The sequence below is a fragment of the Pelecanus crispus genome, chromosome 3, assembly GCF_030463565.1.
Source record: "Pelecanus crispus isolate bPelCri1 chromosome 3, bPelCri1.pri, whole genome shotgun sequence".
NCBI lineage: Eukaryota > Metazoa > Chordata > Aves > Pelecaniformes > Pelecanidae > Pelecanus > Pelecanus crispus.
In genome coordinates, this window is record NC_134645.1 from 79,167,623 (window position 1) to 79,188,777 (window position 21,155).

Below are 21,155 nucleotides of genomic sequence, written 5' to 3' on the forward strand. Positions count from 1 at the left end.
ACCTATGCACATTTTTGACCTGCTGGTTTTCACACCTGCTGCCAGCAGTGCCTCCCTGCCCTGGTCCCCACCAGGGGAGCATTGTGCAGGTCTCTGCTGAACCACTTGTAGAGTGGATACTACCGGTGGTAAGCTGCTTGCGTCACTGTGCGAAGGAGGAGCATTGGTGGGGATTTTTGTCTGGAGATACTTCCCGCCCTGCACCGCCCCCCCCCACCCCCACCTTCTTTACTGTCCTGCAAGTTCCATCCAGTAACTGGGCAGCATCACCTGCCATTGACTTACACTGAAATTGCATCTCCTTCACCTTCTATTAAGGACTTCCTCCTGCCACTAGTAGGTTTTTACCCCATAGTTTAAGATTTCTTCTGAGGTTCCTACACAGGGATGACTGTTTGATCCACTATCAATTTGCTTTCCAGTGTGTGTCCTTTTTAGTTCCTCTCCCACTGCTTGGGTTTTCATAACTAATGTTTCTACTGAAGTGGTGAGAGAGGAAGGAGATGACAAAAAAAATCCTCTTTATTCAATTTTTTTTTTTTTAAATTGCATTCCCTTCAGTATCTACAATGTTCTGACTCACCAGGGGATCATTTAATTTCATAATAATAATATTGGTGTCTGTGAGAAAAATCAATCGATCAATAAAAATCTAGACAAAGATGATGCTTTGCATGCTTTTTCTGAGCACCCTCCAGCAAACTGAGACTCTCCCCTCTGAAAACCACAGGGAGAGCTGTCAGGTGGGCAGAAGAGGCTGAGGCTGGGCTACCTGTCTGCAGTCCTTGCTGAGAGCCCCTGGGCCTGCCCCGGAGGTGTGCGTGGGACCGCAGGTCCTGCTGTCCCCTCGTACATCAGCCATGCTCTCAGCAATGGTGCTAATGGGCGAGGGGTGTTCCCCAGCTGGGCATGGACCTGCTATGGGCACTCTCTGGCTTCAGAGCTGCAGAGCAGCGTCCCTGGCAGAGAGACAATCAAGGGGTCATCTGGAGAAACACCCAGGTTTACTTTTCTAGTATATGCTGGGGTTTGCTTTGGTTCAGTGTTTTGGGCTCATGTTCTTTCTCTTTCAAGAGTTTGCTTTGCCTTGGGATTCAGACAACTATGATAGCATTAAGGTGAAATGAAAGGTTGCAGTTCATGTCTGAGTTTTTCAAACAGAAAGGTTAAATGGTTTATTTGTCCCTTTTACCTTTCCAAAGGTCTGCAATATATTTTCACTAAGGTGTCTTATTTTATGTTAGAAGGGAATACTTGTGATTTTCTGAATGCAGCTTTTGTGGTGGATTCTGCTACCCCCTGAAAAGGAACCTATTCCATTCTACTGACAGTAGGAAGCAGCTGTACATGCTTTGTGTTTTTTTCCCTGTCTGTGGGAGCCTGCTCCTATAGAAATGAGTCAGAATTTTGCCATTGATGTTGGTAGGAAGGATGATCAGACAAATGCAAAGCTTCTATGCTAGGAGTCCTTAGTGGTGTTGGTCCTGTTGATGGAAAGCATCTGGCTTTGCCCCTGTGAAGATCTCACTCCATAAAATCCCTGGCAATGAGAATGGTGAGTCTGGATGCAGAAGGATGACAAAAAGCACATTGCTCCTCTGTGGCAGAAATTTTGACGTTTCTGGCACAGAGAGATTATTGTTAGAAGCTCTAAAAGACAGAGGGTGTAAAAACTTGCAATAGGGGAAAACCACACATAGCTGATGACTATTTGCATCATGTGAACACTTAACGGCATGAAGTGGGCTTAGCAGAAGCAAAAAACATTAGGAGCACTGAAGGTTTGGCTGAAAGTGGGTATACCACTCTGACATTCCAGAGATTTAGTACCTGTGATTTAACTTGCTCAACTCACCCAAGTATAGAGTTACAGCTTTTTAATGCAATGTGGAAGATCAGCTTTCAGGTTTTTTTTAAAAAAAAAAAGTATAAAAGTTGTCTTTTTTTTCTTGCTAGTATTCATTTAATGACAGGTTTTGTGCCTATGGATGTGTTTAATAAAAATTCTGCATCTGCTAGAGGAAAAAAAATAGAACTTGTCAAAGTTCATCTGTGAAAGCACATTATTGTGGCTTACTGAATGTAAAGGGCTAGTAGATAAATTCAGTCTTTCAGACTCTAAAGAGGCTAATATTTCAGTTTGCCCAGAAATCTGGCCCTTTTAAGGCCAAAGCTTCAAGAAAGGTTATTTGCTGTGTTTTGTATATACAAGTAAGTACAGGAGACCTGATAGGACTGTCTGTGCAAGATGTGTCAGCTGGAGCATTGCTGTATTCATCCTCAGTGCCAAGCAACTCCAATTACTCTTTGGTCAAACAAACTTTTTATTCATTGAGGTGCAGTTGTTTGCCAGAGCTATTTGCAGTCATGTGGCAGAGGGGGCACAATTAATACATTGTAAAAATGAATTTTTTTTTTTTTAATGGTGTATGCTGTGGAGATGTAATAGAGCCCTGCTGGCAGTGATCTGAGGAGCAGCACAGGGCCAGGGTGAGGATTTGCCAGATCATAGCAGAACACTCGAAATTCTCCAACCAGCAGGAAGGAAAAAGTGTGCACGAGAGAGGCCGTGGGAACTGTATTTTGGTTCAACAGCGTCTGTTAACATTGTCAAACTGCCTGTCTCAAACTGTTAAGACTGATAAACTGCCAGTAATTATCACTTAGAAAATTAGCAGCTGCCAAGACCTTCATGCACATTACATGTATTGGTTGGACTGGTTTGAAATTACTTTGCTTTAAAAAAAAAAAAAAGAAAAAAATTCCTGAGCCTGCATCTGCTCCAAGAATAGCATTGAGTTTTGACACATGACAGTTGGTGCTGGCAGTAGTTATTTTTGTTGTTGAGAGCAGGCTTGGGGGATGCTTTCTTGGACTGTGTCACTACTGCTATTTACCTTTTGGGTAACAGGGCTACTGAGACCTCTGAATATTTGCAGCAAATCTAAATAAATAACTGAAGCTAGTGGGAGCTCCCTTTCCTTTCCTTCCTTGCCTATGACACTGGACAGAGAGAGAATTAAAAGTACTGGTTGCCAGAAGGAAAACTTTCTTACTTTGCAGTTGATTTCCAGCCACCATGAAGAAACAGATTCAGAGTGGAAGGGCTGAGCAGGGCAGGACAAGAGCTTAGAAGCAGCTTTGGCTGCACACCACCATCGCTTCACCTCCTCCAAATCCTCCCAAACTGCCCGTGTGTAGAAACCATGGCTTGAGGCAGAGCAAATGTCATCCACTTCCTCCTGAAGGAATCTGAATGCAGCCGTGACCAAGAACTAGGGATGACATGGACACAACCATATCGCACGACCATTGCTGGGGAAGGAGATGGGGGTGGTAAAAAGGCCGTGTAGAAGCTTGCATGATGGTTTTCATACAGAGGTTTTTGATTTGGTCAGTCATCAATGACTAAGTTGGTGCAGAGTCTCTGAGTCAATGACCTGTGAGTCTGAAGGACGCCAAGTTTGAGTTGTCAGACAAGAAAATATCACTTGCATTTTAGTTTACATTTTAGTGTGTGTACCTTTCTACTTACATGGAGCACAAGGGTGTAAAAACTTCGGGTGCTCTCTGCTTTTTCATCTGGGCTGTGGTTCAAGACAGGTCTTCTGGGGTGACACAGCCAACCTCTAAAGTTCCTGCTCATGCTCACTCTCCTGCACAGCTCACCCACCGCTGCTTCAGAATTTAAACCAAAACATTTTGGAGTGATTGATTTTAAACCCCAGTCTCTCCAGGACCCAGTGGTCAGTGCAATGTAACCAACAGGCACATCAGGTGAACTGAGGTACTGAAGAATTGCAGCAGAACAGCCTTGAGCTGTTCCTAGGGTTTGTCTTCATCAGCATTCCCAATTTGTACTGGATCTACACCGTTACAGTAAGTGATGTCATATATCAGCTTAATCTAACTCTTTGTGGAATACAGAAGGAGAAATTACTCTTTTTCAAGAACTGTGAAGCAAGATGCTTGTTTATGACTTGGTGAATACCAGGTATGTTATGACAAGAAAAGGAAAACGTATTGCATTTCATTATTTCATCCATGTGAACACTTTACTGTGTCTAATTCTGTTAATCTAAAATTATAAACAAACTTGCCCTGATATAATCTAATTTTCATTATAGACACAAAATGCTATTATGTTGGGCAACAAATTGGCTTAAGATAATTCTGTCTTTAGAAAATAAAGTTGTAATCAACAGATTTATAGTTTAATAAAGTCTCATGATATATGTATATGCTATAGCTTTTAGAGCTTTATTTTTAGTTCAGGGTTCCCATTAGTCTAATTTAGGTTTATTGGTACAATCATTAGACTTAAGATATGCCTTTTTTTAACCAACAAAGAGTGTCAGTGTGAGATACTGAAAAGAAGCAGTATGAGGGAACCAATTATGAGGGATTTTATTGCAAACTGTTGATGGATGAGATTTAGGGGCAAGGGTATGCAACGAGAGCTGTGTTTTGTCTAGAGTTTGGAAGGGGCAGGGGACAGTGAGAATATTTAGGGACCCAGTTGGAATCTCTCTCTCTCTCTCTCCCCCCCCCCCGCCGCCCCCCCCCCCCCCCCCCCCCCGCAGTCAGGTGGAAACTGTAATCTCTGAGCAGTGTGGTACAGGTTTTTTTGCCAAGTAGCTCTGGTCTCGAGATTTAAAAGCCCAGCAGCAGAACTCCCCCAGATCCATATGGGGATGTAGAGAATTAATTGCATCTTATTTGTGGAAATACTTAAGCAAAAGAAAAGAGGGAGAGCTAAGTGGAAATCTTTCTTATGTGGTTTGTCTGTTTGCATGTGCATGTTTTAGTTTCTGATTTATTTGTTTATCTACTTTTTTGTACTTTGAAGCAGCGAATCTGTTCTGTTTTGCTTTTTTTCCAAAACAGCTTTTTGTTTTACTAAGAAAAGTCACCTGCCTGCAGTTTGCTCAGCTTGAGCAAACTTGTAGAAATTATTTATTAAGCTTGGATGGTAGGCAAACTGTAGATCTGAGTCATTTGTAACAACTAGGTGAGATTTTGTGTGACAATTTTGCAGACCACTCAAAACCCTGATGAGGTATATGTACAGGGGTGTGGGTTTGTAGCTGACTGGCTGTGTATGATCAGGATTAATGAACATATAGTTTTATTTCAGAGAGCGTACGAAACATGAGCATATGTGAACATGCTCTGGTTTGGGATCTTCTGAAGGGCTTGCTGGGGAGAGACCAGGATCTCTCCCTCCTGGTTTGTCCCTGTGCTGTTTCAAGGAACTGTAGTCTTCCTTAGGTATACTCAATTTAATGTTGGCTCAAAGCCTGTAATTAATCATGTGTGGCTCGAGGAGCCTGGGAAGAGCAGTCCATCTCGGTGATGTGTGTCCGTCGGCAGGACGGGCACAGCTCGGAGCTGCACGCGGTGGGCTGTGGCACAGGCAGCTCTTTCACCACGGCGGTCCAGCCGAGGGGGCTGGGGAAGAATGGTGTGACTGGGCAGGAGCTCAAACCATGAGTGACTTTTTGTGCTGACAGCACAGGGAGACCTTATCTCCAGTATAACTGGAGGTGGCAGGATGTATGTTGGGGAGCAGCCTCCCTTTCCCCGCACCCCCCTTCGCCCACGCTTTCAGAGTAAAGAGAGGGTTTCTCCACTTAGAAAGCTGCATTTCATGAGGACAGGAACCAAGAGACAGTTCATTTCTATGGAGAGTTGCTATAAATAGCTTGCTCTGTTAACATAAATTCTTTCACTAAGTGAATCCTACAAACAGGGTTTTGTTCCAAGCCTACAAAATGCTTTGTATGCCCTTGTCACTTTGTACGTGCTTGTTCGGATGCCGGCACTACACCCCTGGAAATGAGAGGTAAGCCTGACACCTGCAGGGTGACACTGCTCCACTGATGGAGAGAGGTAGTCAGCCTTCATAAACAACCTGTTACAGCTTTAATTTTTTACATCATTGATAGCAAAAGGACCACTGGGCATTTTCAAGGCAAGTAGGGCAGAACTTGCTGAAGTCCATGCTCATCGGTGTTTAAAATTTCAACTAGGCTGCAATGTTTTCTACCACCCTGCTCTCTACTAATGCTTCCAGTCAGTCTGGGTCAGAAGCTGTAGCTACTGCAAGCCTTGAAAGCTTTGCAGGGCTTTTAGGAAGCGTGTAATGCTCTGCTGTGACTCCTAGAGTGAGAAAGAGTTTGCCCAGGAGGAAAAAGTCTTCTGTTACTGCTAGAGAAGTGGAAGCTCTATGGATATAAATGGACCCAGCTGTATGACATACGTCTGTCGCTCTGCAGAACTCCAGCTTTTTATTTTCTTCCTCTTACATAGTCCTGGTACTGGAAGTCCTCTCCTCGGGAGAAGATTTTCTGCTTCTATTTAAACCTGTTTCTGCACTTGACTATCTGATGCGTAGTCCACATCCATTCTGCCTCTTTGCATGAAATGGCAGCCAGTGAGCTGTTGAAATTTTAAGAGAGCTGAAAAATGTGACCCAGAGGTGTCCGTCTGGAAAAAGGAAGTGATTTGGAGTTCAGACAGTTGATAAAACACATGTGTTTATGAGGAAGCATGCTCTCTCCTACGTTCTGTCCTTTTTTTTAAATGCATCTGTCTGCTCGTGGAGGCTGTTCTGTTTTCACTTCGCACATGCATGTATGACAAGGTCAAATACAATTCCCTTTCTTGATACCCTTTGATGCGTGAGGTGCTTCAAAGTACTTGCTATAGCTATATGTCTCTGCAGGTGGGTTAAAAGTGGAGTGAGCAGTGGATGGGCACGTATGTAACATGGGGAGAGGAAGCCAACCAGATAAACTGGTGGTTGTCCATGGCGAATACTGTGGTGCACAGAGAGATGGGCATGTTGATGTGGTGGGTAGCGTTTCTGCATAGGCTGTCCAGCCCCAGCACCAGTGGTTTTGTAGGACTGTCATAGTCCCGAATTCTGTTGACACTTTGCCATTAGATGTAGGAGTGTATGTGTGACAAATGACCTTGATGTTTTTGGCACGTATTATTTTGGTTTTAAAATGTGACTATTGATTTAATGGTTCCCTTAGCTGTTGCTGATGATGTTTGCTGTCAAAATCTTCACAACTGGCCCTGGCAGCAGCTCCCAGATTGTGTAAATGGTTTTTGGAGGGGAAATTAATTAGCTTGTTTGCATACTCCAAAGCAAAAGAAAAAAAAAAAAGTCTTGCTTCTTTGTGGCTCTCAGGCGCGCATCCCTCTTTTTTTTCCATAGGATTGTTATGGATATGTACTTCCAGGGATTGTACCATCAGCCTGTACCATTCATACATTTTGCAGAGTTCATAATCAAATGCGTTCGCGGCTGCAAGTGGCACACGTGCTGCTCTGAATGCTTCTTCTCAGATGTCTCCTGCTTCTGGTAACCCACATTCTGCAGCTGGAGGCTGCGCTCCGGGCGCCGCATGAATGGTGCGTCTTGTGTTTCAGCGAGGCGGAGTGAACTTGATTCTAGGTCAAAATCAAATGTGACATTTCCTAAATGCATGAGTCCAAACTAGTTACAGCACTAAAAAGCAGAGCCTGTGAGTGCTTTCTGTGTGTTATTTCTCAGCAATTTACGGTCTATTTTACTGGGGGCAAGGGGGGAGGTTGAATGTGCTTTTATAATCCTGATTACACCTGCAAAACCGAGAGTAGGGGGAAAATAAACTAGTGCCACCTCATCACTTAGGGATGCAAAAGACTTACCCTTACCGTACCAAAAATCCACTTTTCTTGTTCCAGGGTGAGGGTATCCATTTTACGGCCAGTGGCCTAGATAAGACCTGCCAGCACAGCTCCTCAAATCCGCAGCCTGCTCCTCCCTGCTCCGCTCTTCTTCCCCAAGGTCCTCGCAGGCACAGCAAGAGCAGGCAGTGACCCAGATGCGCTGCTCTGAAAGTGCCATTTGTTTCCAGCACTCAGCATGCTGGCAGATTTGACACATGGCTACACAGGCATCCACCACTGGACCAAAATACACATGCTCAGTCTTGTAAGGGGTGTTGGATCAGCTAAGCGATTGCGGACAGGGTGAGTAGCTGCTCGCACATCCTGTGAGGTGTGTGGGTGCGTGGGACGCCTGCCCTCCAAACATGGAAGGATTTGTCGAGCTGCACAATGCGGCACTGGCTACAACAATAATTTTTAAAATTTTTTTGACGGCTTAAACTTTCCAAAGGGTTAACAGGCAAGCATTTTGCTACTACATGCTTTGTTACCTGTCACGCTATGAAAAAGAAATAAGGGGAAAGGCCTTTTTCCACTTCTGCTTTTGGGAGGGAGTGCAGGGCTGTGTTCTTTCTCTTCTATTCTTCTGACTACAACTTTACTTCAGATTCCTTTGCCTACAGACAGAACTATTATATGTATATATGTAAATATATGTTTATATACAAATATATATAAAAATCATCATAAAGTCATAGATATACATATATATGATTCTTAGGACTGGAACATAAAACTAGTCCTCTCTCCCCTTGTCCAAGCTATAACCTCAGTTAGTCATTCTTCACTTCTTTGTGGATACCAAGCCATCAAGTCTCATTCAGCCTGGCTAAACAGAGATCCATTGATACATCCCTTCCTCCCTCCACCTGCAGCTCTCTCCATTATCTCCTGCCTCTGTTGCCATGGTCAACACCAGTGTCCCTCAGTCAGGCCAAAATCTGTCCATCTCCCAGTTCCCTCTGTCCTTACTCCAAGATCAGCAGATTCTTCCTGCGTACTGTCTCTTAAGAAATGCCCTGTGCTATCCCGACCACACAGCTGAAATTCTCACCTAAGTGCTCAATTAATGTCTTGAATGAATGCAACATCCCTTTCTCTTGGCCTCTTCAAATTGTAATTCTGTCTATCCAGAATGTCCTTGCAAAAGGAATTTTTTCAGCTTCTTCATTTTTTAACAGTGTAACCTGCCCTATGTATTCCTTTACTGGATCCCTCTTTATTCAGCACAAGGTGTCCATCTTCATCACCAAAGCCTCTCACTCCCTCCCTACTATCTGTCAGCCAGTTCCAAGAGGGCTCCTCCAGCCACCCACGATGCGAGTCTCTCCAGTGCGTATGAGTTGCTTTCTAACAAGCAGTTACGGGTTTTCTGCTGACCTAACCCACCCTGTTAATGTTGGCAGGGGGTTGACTGCTTTCCCCCCCACACACACCTCCCCCCCTCCCCGGGATGCAGGCAACACAGAGTCTCTGCCTCAGGCAGTTCACCACCCATCTTTCGCTTTCAGAGTGCAGCACTTCTCTTGTACAAATAGTAAGCGCTCGTTGGAGGAATTTTAGACCTTATTGAGATTAAGGCCTTAACCAGCATCCCCTGTCATTGCAGGCTTTTAAAAATAGGCTCGACGTGCATGGTAATAGCAGCGTTGTAACCATGGCAATGCAAGGAAGGCAGGGTTTGCAGGCAGGGATCTCTTGGTAGACCAACTGGTGTGGCAGAGGGCTGGACCAGGGCGATGCAGGGGGGAGATTTCAGGCTAAGGAAGGGACTTGGAGCCCCAAAGCATATCTGTTTTCCCCCAGCTGGGTCAGGTGGCCTAATAAAAAGAAGTGCACTTGATCCTGCCTTGAGTGGGGAAGCAGCCTGGATGGTCATGCAAGGTCCCTTTTAATCCTGAGGCTCAGTTTTAATAGGGAGAGCTGACTTCCCTGTGTGCTGTGCACTCAAGCATATGCTGATCTTCCGCTGATACTAACAGAAGGTCTCTGGATATCAAGAAACCAGAATATCCTCATTAAGGATCTGCTAGGAGGATGTGAGAGTAATATATTGCTCTTTGAGCGGAGGCTGACTTTGTGCAGCAATAAAACACGAATATTAAACAGGAAGCCAATGACACTTCTGAAACATGCCCGAGAGAGTAATCCAGATGCTGTTTGGGGATATAGTATAGCCCTTAAGCCTTACATCTATGCTACTTTTTTTTTTTTTTTTATACTGCATCTGCATAGTTGAGGTGGGGGGGGCATAGCAAGAGAAAACCCAGATTTTTTCAGCCTAGTTTCCTGAGGAAGTGGGGGTTAGGCTGTTAACTCAGTGTGTCTGCATGCCAGTCCTCCTCTTTGCAGACTGTCTCCATCCAGGGAGGGGGCTTCTGGGGCAGCATCGGGCTTCCTGGTCCTTTCTCCAATGCATTAGCTGCTGCGAGGAGACAGGCTGGGTGCGGAGGGGCAGGGTGCTGTGGGCATCCCCAGAGCGGCCAGCCAGCATCTGCAGCAAGGCGTGCCCAGCAAATGTGGCCCCGTACCAGGCACCCTGGGGCAGGGGGGGAGCCAGGAGCACTGGGATGCAGCCCGGGAGGGACTCATGTTGTAAATTTAGCATCACAAGCCCAAATGAGCTGGAAATCCAGTTTCGTTAGTTCCACCACTCAGGCATTTGCTTAATCTTGAAAAATGAAAGGCAAAAAAGTGTATGGGGGGGTCCTACTGAATACTAATGATATCTTAATCCGTAGAATATTTCAGCAAAATAAATGGATTTGTGTGGCTTTTGTATTGCAGAGAGGTTCATATTAATGTAGCGCAATCCTGGAATTACATGAACCTGGTGTTTATTCTGGTTCACACTGGGACACTTGCTTTCTAAGGGGAGACCTGATGCATTTAAGGGCAGCATGAAAGAATAAAGACTTGATCCTCCACTCGAGGCCGAAGCATTATGTCACTGTAAAATCTTTTCATTTGTACTTCTAGTGTGTTGTCCTGAGAATTTAATTTCCTGGGTTTTGTTATGGGAGAGTCTTTTTTGGACACCACTAGAGAGGGGGGTGGGGGTGGGGTTGGGGTTGGAAAATAAACTGTCAAAATACAGTGACTTTTTTGGGTGGTTCTTTTTTTTTTCTTTCCTGGATATAGAACTCACCAACATGAAATCTCATCATTAAAGTAAGTAAATAATCAATGAAGTAGCATGAGAGGCAGCCCTCTTTTTTTCACTTTTCCCCACCCTCAGCCCATTGGTGACTTTTCCTATGTTTTGCGATGATGCTTCTCAGATTTAAAGCTCTTGCTCCCTTCTGTTTTGTGTTGTATGACAACCAAGGACCTTATTTATTTGCTTTACTTGTCTCACTATAAAAAAAAAATCCAGAATGTCACGTTTTCTGTTCTTCCATTTCCAGTACTCTTGTTTATTTTGAAACTTCCAGAAAGAGATAAAAAACAGCTTAGGAAAAATGCTCTCCAGAGCAATCCTTTAAAGAGCAACAAACAAACATTGCAGATTGGTCCTAAAGGCTGTGCTTCCTTTCTGGGGAGGGAGGGAGGTGGGGAGAGAGGATGTTTTCTTCTCAGCTTTGCTCTAATCATCCGATCTGGGATTTGATAAGCTCCACAAGTCTGAAACTGCTGCCTCCTCCCGTCTTCCCCCTTCCTGCCTCTCAGAAGATTAAAGTGAACATGGCAAAAAGGAAACAGTTTATTTTGAGCTCGTTGTAGTTAATAATTAGTTTACAGTGCAGCATTTTCATTGTTTGTGTTTTAATCGTGTTGCTATATTCTTTTCTTACACTGTTTACTTCTTGCTTCACGGCCTTTCTTTGATACAGAAATAGATATACAAATAGCTCACTCTTGCAAAATTTCAGCCTCTCTTCAACATTTTTATATTTCACATCAGGAAATGTGACCACGTGTAGGTGACGTAGCTTCTGCAAAGACACACTTTGCGTTCCCTCCCAGCCCCCCCAGCTCATGGGGCGCGATTGCAGACTCTGCCACGCTTTCGTTTCACTCTCCGACAATTTTGGAATTACGGTAGTTAGGAAAACCAAATGTACAAAATAAGGCGTGATTAATCCATTGAAGTATTACATGTACAAGATATAAATATGATTTGACATACTCAAAATTAGGTAAATCTATTAATTGACTTAACTGCAAGAAGTTCTTACTAATACACTGTTTCCTTTTCACCCCCAATTTGTCCTTGAGACCGTTTCTTCCCATGTGTGTATTTTTTATGATTTCTTGCACGATGGAAATGGCTGACATTATGGGTACTACGGTATTGCAACATTAGCTTATGTATTCTATATATACTGTATTTGTATCTGTTCGTTTTCATTGTACATCATGAATGTGACGTCCTTAATTAAAGCCCTGGACACTGATTAAAGTACAAAAATCTTTATTGCATAAGTAAGATTCTCTCTTAAGGGGAGGGGGAATTGTTTATAAAAACAAATTTTTGTATATAAAAACCTATATTTACATTGCAATGTAATTGCAATGTCTAAATGGCCTTTACTGCTTCTGTAGAGGGTTTATAAATATGCTGTTTAGCCAGTTTCTGCTAAAGGTACTTTAGGGTCAATCCTGTATCTTCAGAAGAAAAACATTTTCTTCTTTGAGACAAACTGCAAAATCAATTGCTAAAACAAAAGCTTCTAAAATCTTACATTATGCTTACTTTTTTTTCCTTGCTATCTTTTTTAACTTTCATAATGACATGAGTGCTTATTTCTGGCCGTAGAAGCAGTTCACTGATGCCACTGGGATATTAGGCAGGTAAGGATGTGCAGGCTGAGGGTGCGGGAGAGGGACGCAGCGCTGGCTCCAGCCACCGCATCCCTGCCTCGCTGGCTGCCCGTGCCCTCCCTCAGCTCCAGGGGTGCCCAGCAGCGTTCCTAGGAGCCAGCTCAGAGGGTTGGAGAGTGCGAGCTATTTTTAGGACTATGGGCTCCATTCATTTATTTTTAAAAAAATTGTTTGGTGCATAGTACTTCTCATTTTTCTGCAAAAAGAAATGTGAACGCTCGTTCCCCAATTAATAAAGTCATTTTTCTACTGTTTTGAGAACCAAAGTATGTTGCTGCAATCACATGCTCCTCATATATGAGTAGCATTCTCAGCCTAAGTGCATGCTCAGTATTGAGCTTGCTAATAGCTTCCCCTATTGATTGCTCAGCCCTCGTGATTGCCCACGGCCGCCTGACACAGGGGCAGGCAGTTCCAGCGGGGTGGCCGAGGTATGCAGTGCACATGCTGGCTTTTGGCTCACAAAGGGATACACGCTCGCTTCTCTCCCAGGCGCTGCGGATGGCAAAGGATGCCACAGATTGTAGGATCTTATCAGAGCGGTTTCAAAAGGCAGGATTTAGGAATGAGCCATGAGCGCCATCGCGTTTGCCTTTCTGCCGCTGGTACCCTCCCAGTGTTTTGCTCCACTTGCTCACCATAACTGCTAGCTGTCCCACTGTGTATTTCTTAACGCTTTGACATCTTCTGATTCTTTGCATCCGCCTCTGCTACCTCTCTGTACACGCTCTACCTGTACTGGCATTCTCCATGCTGGAGTGCTTGGTTAGATGGTGCCTTGATGTTTTCAGATCCCAGCTCCATTTATGCTTTCAGCTCTCTGCTGTGTTACAATGCAAGTTGATGCCTGGAAAAGCAGCGGTGAATGTAAGGAAGACTTAGTTTAGTTTATCCTGCTTGAAAGTTGAGAGAGGAAAAAGGTACTAGTATTGCTGTTACTGAGCTGGCAATATCAAGGGGCTTAAACTGCCTGTGGGAGTGAAGCATCCCAGGGAGAAGGGGAGCAAGCGGCGAGCTTCGGCAGGGCTGGAAGCCACAGAACACACAGGACATGGGGACCAGCTGACAGCAGCACGTCTGCTAACGATAAGTCAATAGATCCGATGTGTGAGGAGATTAAAGTGGCACAGAAAAGAAGCAGTTCAGCTTATGATCTTTAACACAGTTTGTGGTTTTTTTCTCTTCATAGCTCCATTTATAGAAGTAGAAAAAGTTCAAGCAAAGCCTCTGTATTTTCCTGATGTTTTTCTCCCGTGTTTCCTGTTTCTCTAGGATTTGTTGCCACTGCAACAGTGACTTTGCATCTGAGTTCCTCCTGCTCCAAACAGAAAGGGCAGCAGTTTGAAAGACGTGTTTTTAGACAGCTGCAGGTTTGATAGTGCAGACAACCATTTTTGTTTTGAAACTACTAATCTCCTTTGAGACTCCTTTAAGAGAGGGACCTAGTTATCCTTTTTAACATCCTGCAACTGTATGAAGCTTTCAGGTAACTGTTTTAGAAATCCAGTGAGTTTCACATGAAAAAATGCAGGGCGCTTGTCCTGTAGCCACTGTCCTCCTTCCAAGTTTTGGCACTGTTGCATGGGAGGAGGAACCACCAGAATGGTAGTGTTTAGTCTTACTAGAGTCTTCTAATGGTGCTGCTGGTTCGGTTTGGGTTTTTTTTCCCCTCTGCTGGTGTGCAGGGTTGCGTCTGTCCGCGTTGCAACAGTTGTTTCCTGTGGGAGCTCCCTCTTTCTGCTGCTCAATTCTCATCCCGCTGTTGATGACCGGGCTTTTTCATATCATGCGCCTGCTATCTGGGACCCTCACTTAGCAAGGGGTAGTTTCAGAATAACAGGGAGGCTTCTGTCTCTGTCTAAGAGCAAGCCTATAAGCTTCCCTTAAACTTTAAATGTTTCATTGTTGGAAAGCTTTCAGATGTTCACAGGATAAGGGGTCTTTATATGTAATCTGGCATTGCACAGTAAAAGATTGCTTTATGTAAGTTAAGATGTGCAGATCCTTTATGAACTGGCCATATGAAATCAGCATGCAGGAGATTGTTTTTCTTCTTGCGTTCAACATTGCTTTTAGAAGGTTGGGGTTTTTTTTGAATGGTTTTTTTTTGGTTTTTAGTAGGATTAGAAATCTTAAGGTGGTGGGAATAGGCAGAAAATGCTGCACCCTAGGCCAAACTGAACATGCACGCCTCTGCACATTTGTTCAAACACCAGTGTCAGCAGCCTCCCAGGTAACAGAGTCCTCAACCTGTCTAAAAAGGGTGACTCAAGACTCTGTTACTGTGGGGCCATAGTAACCTACTACTGAAAAATACTTTCTGGACTAATTCATGGCTCAAAATCTATATAATATCATGTGTTGTAAAATAAGCACAAATGACATTAGAACATATGAAGAAGGAAGGCTGTTGCTCCACAGACCAGCCAACACTTTCTCTAAAAAGTAGATCCAGCTCATTTACAGGTTACACATCCTGACCCAGATATGTTCGTTTGTAAACTGTTTTCCGACCTGAAAACCTTCTTCCCAATTTTTGCCAACTAAAATAGCAGCCCAAGAACCAGGGATGCCTGTTTCTACTTGAGGTTTGAAAAAAGGGCAGCAGAAGCACGTTACTAATAGAAAACTGACAGATGCTTAACATTATGTAGATTTTCTTCTGTGTTTGAGTATCATAAACTGAATTGCATCTACTAGGATTTGAAAAGTATTTAAGACCACTTACAACTTCAGCCAACCACTTCCTCCAGCTGGGTGAAGCTTGCATGAACTGCAACAACTGCAACATGTATCAGACCAGAATGCTCCGTGTAACTGTTTTTATGCCTTAAATCATGGTTTTATCTGTTTCCAGTGGTGGGTAAATTATCACCAAACAATTCTTGCTTTAATGAAAAATAAGGGGGTTTTGTGGGTTCTTGGCTAGGATTGTTCACAGTGGACTTGATCCAAAGATCCTTGAAGTTGGTGGACATGAATGGATTTGGGAGTGGAGACTTGAAAGAAAGAGTAGTCACTATGTCTCCTGACAGTGTTTTCTCTTTTGCTGGTGGTAATAAGCTTAATTCTGATTCCAGTATGAACTGACAAAAACAAATCTGGAAGCTGATGAGAATAAGCAGGGGTTGTCTCATGAAGCAGGCAATGTCATGAAACCAAAGAGGGGAATGATGTGTGGGTTATGCTACTCGCAACATTCTGTTTCACAAAATATTTCTTTCTTTACAAAAAGAAAGTAATTTTTACACAAGGCTACATAAAAACACTGCTGATGTATGTGCAACACTGGGGGGGTATGTTTTTTTGGTAAAAAAATTCCAGTTTGTTGAAGCTGGTGCTGCTTACAGGAAAAGGCTGTTCCTGGCAGATAATAAGCTTGATTATCTCCCAAGAGTGTTTTGTTTTCCTTTAAAGTTTCAAATCAAGTCGTCTTGAGGTTTTGTGCAACTTTTCATGTCTGTTGGTGTGCTAAGTATTTTACTGTGTCTCGCCATTTATGAGGAGATGCTTGGACAGCTTTCATTTGGACACCGCTTCCATATTGGCAGTGATGTGTGTGTCACAGTTTGGGGTGACCCTGTTATAAATGTTTTGGCCTGGGATGGGTAGCAAGTTGCAGTGACTTACGGGAAGCTGATGTTGCTTAAATCTGGTACTATTCAATTGATTGTACTCTAAAACATCCTCATTCTGTATTTGATTTTAGATGGCAAGCAGAAGGGGAGTTCAATGTGAATTTTTTCGGAAAAGCTTTTCATTCTCCACACTTTTCCTTCACCTGCAACTTCTCCTCTGCCTTCCCTGCTCTTCCCCTGGCTGGGGTAACAAATAAACTTAAACTTTTACTATATGCTATTCAGTTGGTGCCAGCAGCCTGTTGGATATTAGGGTATACCTTTGTACACTTATAGCCAACTCCTCATAACAGAAGCCAGTCAAAACCTTATATGATAAATGCCTTCTGTTAAAAGAACTATTTGTGAAAACAGACTTATCCGAAGGAAGTGCACCTTTCACTGAATAGTCAGATGGCTACCTCTAGGTTTTCATTTTTCTCAAGCACAGAAACTTGGGAAGGCAAGCCGTCTTCCATTAGTAATTCTGGTCAAACAAACCTTTTGTCACCTCTTCTATTTATTACAGTAATTGCCAAAGAAGCCAAAATTGGTGTGCCTTGAAGCCTATATTAATTTATTTTGTATTTCCTATGCTGTGTTCTCCAAAGTCAGCAAAGCTTTTCTGAAAAGTGCTGGTCAGAATTTGGAGATAAGTAACATTATCCAAAGCCTTCAAGAAAAAGGAATATTCCTCCTACGTGCTTAGGTAGAATGAAAATCATTAAGGCTAAAACCGAGTTCTGTACAGACCCCAGACTGAATACAAAGAGTGAATAATCTTTGGTTTTCTCTGCAAGCCACATCCAGCCCTCGCCCCCAATTATGCAGCAAACAATGTTCCCTTCCCTTCTCCCTTCCTGCCCTGCTCTACCCCCAGGTACCTCATCTCCTTTGTAGCCAGAGAGACAGGGCACATTCTGCATCATCTTCTAAAATGAAGCAAAAAGCATCCCCTGGAAAAGTTTCAAGCTTTCTACTTGCCACCCCCAAAGTTCAAAAGACCTTGCAAGGCTAGAGACGTGGTAAATTGTGTCTCTGCCTCAGATTTAACTAGACACCCCTTTACCTAGCCCTCTTGCTAGTTTTTGTCATACATGGTCTCAGCAGAGGTCTTGGACTCGACTCCTTTAGCATGTATTAAGGCAGCTGCCTGCAATCCAGTACCGTAACAGTGGAGTTTTACTGTTGGTTGAAACTAGCACTGCAGCCAAATAAATGGACCTGCCAGTCCCCAAATCCTACATCTGCCTGTCCATCCTTTTCCTCCCTTTTCCCTAGTGCGAACACAGGCTTTTTTTCTTTTTTTCTTTTTTTTTTTTGCAGTTACTTCGCGAACTGGGCTAAAGAATTCACCCAGTTCATTTTAATCCCGGTTGCTCCCCCAGCCCCGTTTGCTGCCCAGGCATTTGTGCTGGCGTGCGGGAGGGAGGGTGCGCTGCTGGGGCTGCATCCAGAAGCTCCGCACCAATGCCGGGGCGGAGGGGGCTCAGCCCCTTTTGGCAGCTGTACCAGCCCCTGTCTTTCAAGTATTCATGGGACTGGCAGCATGGAGTACAGAGTGTCCCTTATTTGTCGCTTCTCTGGGGAAATTATTAAATCAGTCTCTTGGTGTAGAAGAAAATAATGAGCTAATCCAGAGTCGAGGTGCTATTGGATTGTTTTGGACCTGGCTCGTCTCTTAAGCTCCTAACTTTTCTGCATGCAGATGTTATCCAATTAGTTCGGAGGCAGAAGTAGAGTTTCTAGACTTGATTTTTTCTTTCCCGGCCAAATGCCTGGAAGCTAGGGAGGGAAATGGATGGCACTGGAATAATAACCACCTTCCCCAAGTTTGAGCAAAGCAGTTAAGACCCATGGTTTTTTCAGTGTTTTTGCAAATTCTGCCAAGCTGTACAAAAGGTGTTGAGGGAGGAGGGAGTGTTGGGGTTTTTTCTTTATTCCTTGATATGCCCAGGTTTTTTCTCAACCACTAAACAAGGCAAGCAGGCAGAGAAAAAGACGCTTTGGTTCATAGTTTTGTGATTAAAAATGTCTGTTCCTAAAATCTTTCACAACAGCCTCTTCTGATTTGTAATGATTCTTTTTTTTTTTTCTTTTTCTGCCCACCCTGAACTCTCCACCCGAAATGAAGTCTCAACCTTATGAGATCAGAGGTCTGCTTGCTAATTGGGATTTAGAGCAGTGTAAGCCAGTTGCCGTGTTTTAAGGAATATTTATTTGGTTATTCCTTAATAGAAATTTTATTTTCTTAGCTACTTTTCATGTAACGATGACCAGTAAAAGTAATTTGACCTAAGAAGTCATTCCCCCTTCCCTTCCCACGGATGCCTACAGCATCCTTTCAGAAGAGGTGCCGGTGCAAAGATCTGCTGCTTCTGCAGCTGAGGCAGGTTTCCACGATCAATAATGCAGGGCTCCAAGTCATCTGCGTATAGCTGTAAAGTTGCTCATCCAGCAGTAATTTCACAGATGCCTCTCTTGTGGAAGATTCAGCCATGTACTTGGCGAGGAATGGGAGTTTAAAGCAGTTCAAATTCAGTCTGGCTTCGCTGGTGTGGACATCTGGGCACTGAAACGTGTGTCCTTCTCCATTTGCTGTGCAGTTACTGCTCCCAAACCTGAACACAAGCAGAATCATAGCTCCTCCATCTTCTAGGAATTTAGAAACTGAATGTTTAAACATCATTGTTAGTCGGTGGTCTGTGAGTTGTCCTTTCAAAGATTTCACCTCAAGGAAAAATAGGGAGTAGCTGTCATTTGAAATTTACTCAGGGTTGGCAAAATGATGGCATTTGTCACTTCTGCTCTCCATCTTCTTCAACCTGGCCCTAGTGTGTATCAAACTGGATATTGTGTTGACTTGCTTCTTCTCCCTCTTTGTTCTTCTAGGGAATGCTGAGTGATTAATATAGTCTAAAAACGTAGTGTGGCACTAACCCTTTTTTTTCTTTGTGTATTTGTCAAACAAGGAGGCTGTCGAGACCCTTACGTGCATCATATTTCAAAAACAGTTTGTTAAAGCAAAATCACTAAAAGATACTGGGTTGACCAATTTTGTTAGGGGTGGATCTAAAATAATTGGCACACTTGCTGTATGCTGCTGCGCGTTTCATGCTGTTGACCTTGTCTCCCTGAAGTCTGAATGGCTGTTGTGTGAGTGACAGAGATGTGTCTGAGCAGTCTGAGGCACTCCTGCAATTATTTTAATATTTTGCATAATACCAGTGGAATTTAATAATTAGTTGTGAAGGTTCAAATCCAATTACCTTCTTCCCTAAAACAGCAAAAATGGTGGAAGTTTGGTGGTAAATGCTAGCAGAGTGAGAAAGAAGTGTAACATAATTTATGGTGTTCCAGTCACTAATTTTTTCTTTCCCTTTCTCTCTTATTTTACAGGGCATGTTTTCAAGCCATTTTTGAGGAAATGTGGTGAATGTAAACTTGCTCTGTTTGGGGGGGAAATTCTGGTAAGTGGTACTGTCTTGATCAATTTTGGTTTTCAATGAGAATTTCAGAAAGGTTGTTTTAGCTTTTTTCAGTTTTAATTTTTTTAGCTGACAGGAAATACAGAGACATAGTTGATTATGTGTTTTTGTTCCTCTGGTATGGAGACTCACAGTATGAGAAGCATTGACAGAAAACAGCATGGTGGGCCTCGAGGCGAGGAATGTAGTTTCATTTGCTCCAGTGGCATCTGCTTATTGTGTTTGTAGCTGTTATATTCTGCTGAAGAGTGGTTGAGCTAAAACCTGGAGTAGAAGAAACACAAAGGCCTAATTTAAAAACAAGGGGAACAAAAAAGCATGCTAGTGGTATAAAAAATCAGGAGCAAAAATAAAGTAGAGGGAGTATATACCTCCCAAAGTGGTGGGGGTCAGTGGTCCAGTCACTCTGAAATCATTCCATACATTCCCAGAACGTCTGAATGGCACACTTGCCACATAGAACTAGGATGATTTGCTTATACCTGAGAGATAAGGAGGTAGTTAATGTTCCTGTGTGCTATACCAGTTTTCCTATGCTTCCTTTCCATCCCATGTGACAAGCTTTGCTGCTTCTCTGGCTGTTCTGTATGCAACACTTCCAGAGGCACCAGCCTTCTACAGACTTCTGGTCCTACAGGCATGTCATGTGTGATGTGTCTGTGCTGCTGAACTGCGCTGCTGTGAGAAGGAGGCAGAGAAGAATGGGAGGTAATTAGTGACATGCCCCAACTGGAGGGAAGTAATCCTGAGAAAACTCTTCCAACCTGCAAAAGAGATCTGGAGCAGTTTGTAGGCTCATCTTGCTTTTCCCTCTAGGAGACTGTCAATATATACAGTTCTGACTGGTGTCAATTGATCACCATCCCCCTGGGGAAAAAAATACTAGCAGAAGATTGTGTCCCTTCTTTCCCTTGGCTGAGCAGGGTATTGGACTGGTATTTTTTCTTCAGCCAGCATGTGCAGATTGCAGATGAAGACTGGCTTATTCCACTGGCAGAAGACTTCAGAGTCGGATAGCCTGCAGGGTAGAAAACTGAAAATCAAAGACTGGCTCTGTGAGAACACTTGTTCTTTTCTGCCATTTAAAAAAAACAGATGTTGTTACATCATACAGAAAGATCTGGATTAGCTAGCAGATGTTTGAATGCAGATTGTTTAGCCTTCTGCAGAATGTAGTCTTAAAGATAAGAAAAGATAAGATAACCGAGATCAGAATTTTACAAAGTTGGCCAAACACACAAAAAGTCCTGTACAGCGGGTACGTGGGTAAACCCTACTGTAGCTCATTCTTTTAAGCAATTTTCTCTCTACAGTTTGGCTTTTCTGACAATTGGGCATGTTGTAAGCTTGCACCTATATCCATATACTGGGAAATACGAACAACAATTATTTAACTAGAATTGAGTTGTAGGGCCAGAGGTGAGCCACAGACCAGCAGCCATGAGCTCATTAGTCCATGAAATTTTGTGCTGCCTTCTGTTACTGCAAAAGAGGGTAGGAT

The 21,155-nt window shown here is 43.4% G+C and overlaps 1 protein-coding gene across 1 annotated transcript in view; it reads left to right on the forward strand.

The window, feature by feature from the left end:
* The first annotated feature begins 19,603 nt into the window (after window positions 1–19,603).
* The window catches only part of FYN (FYN proto-oncogene, Src family tyrosine kinase), an 86,089-nt gene continuing 84,537 nt past the window's right edge, over window positions 19,604–21,155 (forward strand). The window contains exon 1 of the mRNA XM_075708113.1: window positions 19,604–19,636. The gene's annotated coding sequence lies outside the window, so the exon portion shown is untranslated. The remainder of the gene's footprint in view (window positions 19,637–21,155) is intronic.